Source organism: Sparus aurata, chromosome 15, assembly GCF_900880675.1.
Source record: "Sparus aurata chromosome 15, fSpaAur1.1, whole genome shotgun sequence".
Taxonomy (NCBI): domain Eukaryota; kingdom Metazoa; phylum Chordata; class Actinopteri; order Spariformes; family Sparidae; genus Sparus; species Sparus aurata.
The window spans coordinates 25,848,490-25,850,506 of NC_044201.1; positions in this window are offsets into that span (position 1 = coordinate 25,848,490).

Below are 2,017 nucleotides of genomic sequence, written 5' to 3' on the forward strand. Positions count from 1 at the left end.
ATGACTACATACAGCCAGAAAAAAGTAATATTTTATCATAATATCTTAACTCTTAATTATACAACACTGTATATGTGGTTTATATTGATTAAATAGCTGATCAACTGGATTTTAACATAGAAATTGTTCCCAGCTTCAATGATAAACAGTAAATGTCCGACACATCCTGACAGTGACTTCTAAGTTTACTGACGGACTGTGAAACATGCCAATTGAAACCCAAGTTGTGATGAAACTATTGTTTGGGGTTTTTTGTGCTATTGATCCTATGATCCACTCCCGTTGCTTCTTTGATTGATAGGCCACGATCACAATGTGTGCTGACCTTCTCCTTAATCTCCCTTATCTTCTTTTAGTTGAATGGCTAATCAACAATGTTTACTAACTAGATCCAGGTCAATCCAGGCTGTAGGTCATTGATATTGGCTGGTATTAACGTATTCTTCTATATGCACCCATATGAAGACTTTTTATTTTTTCAGTAACATAATAAAGAATAAAATTCTCTGTTACCTGTTTTGGTGCACTGATGAAATTTGGAAAATTACAGTTTAAACTATAAAATATTCCACCTTCATTGTCGGCCTACACATATCTATCTCTGTCACACATGTTCAATAACCACATTTGAGGGATCATTGCAAAAACAAAAGAATATGTTTGTTTTTTACGCTTATATCTATCAGCACTGGCAACAAAATTCCAGATGTAATTATTAAAAGCAATTTAGCCTTTCATATGGCTACTTATATAAAGCTTATGTCATAGGAAAAAGTTGAATATTGCCCTAAAAAAGTACAAATTGTGTTTTCAAAATAAAAAAAAAACTGCAGAATAAACAATGACTGCTGTTTAATGATCATTTTGATTAAATTATGTACAGTAAAACTGTTTACTGCAATCCTTTGGTCAGAAACCTTTTTTTTCTGAGCATTGAAAAAAATGTGTCTATGTAGGCCTCTATGATATGTGAAAAAATAAGAATATTGATTGATAATTGATATTGAATATGTTTTTAGACTCAAATCTATTGGGATCAGACTCAGAAATCTAGTATCAGTCAAGCTCTAGTAGCTCTGACAGATTTAATGTGTACTATTACCATTTACCTTTATTAAGCCATGAAAAGTAGTTTAGCATAATTTATAGGATACTTATTCTAAGCTTATGTCATTAAAAAAAAGTACAATTTGTGTTTTAAAAAATATAAATACTGACAAAATATAAAGGACTGCTGTTTAAGGATGATTTTAATAATAGGATATTTCAGTCCTTCTCTCTCAGCATGTAGGATGTATGAATCACCAGCTGAGGGAGCTGCACGACCAGCTTTAAAACCAGGCCGTGTTGATTTCTTCGCCCAGCCGTGAACCTGAAAACAATGCTGGCAACTGTTTGCAGCAGGAACACAAATCTGGCAGCACTCAACGAAAACAAAAGTGGCTAATCATCTAACTTCCCAACACTTTAGGAGATCAATAGGTGTTAAAACGCTGAAATCTGCAGACTAGTTTACTTCTCAAAGACTGCACACAGCTGCTATGGATTACCTGGAAGTCTCTTAAAGATATGGTGGTAAAAAAAGTTAACGAGATTAACCTGAAAATCCCTTTAATCTTTTTTTTTTGTTTCATCACACTTTACTTTGTTTATTTGTTTTTTTAGCTACTCAAGAAAATGATAACTCAATCTACTGGCTACTTTTGGTTCACACAGTCATTCTTACCCTCTTGTATTTTTTGTGATTAGTTAATATTTTATAATCCTTCTAAGGCACTGTGTTATTTTTGGTTTTTCCTGTGGAATAAAGCAAAGTAGATGCAGAAGGGTTTTTATGGGAGAACAAAGGTGACATGTCCGGATTTAAAATCAGGGATCCGGAGATGGGAAAGAAGGGGGGGGGGGGGGGTCATTTATCAAGGGCCCCTCCGGCTTGCATTCATTGTGGCCCTTCACCAAAATGTAGACCGACGTCACCGCTTCCGCCCAGCACCCCCCTCCTCCTCCGCCTCCTCCT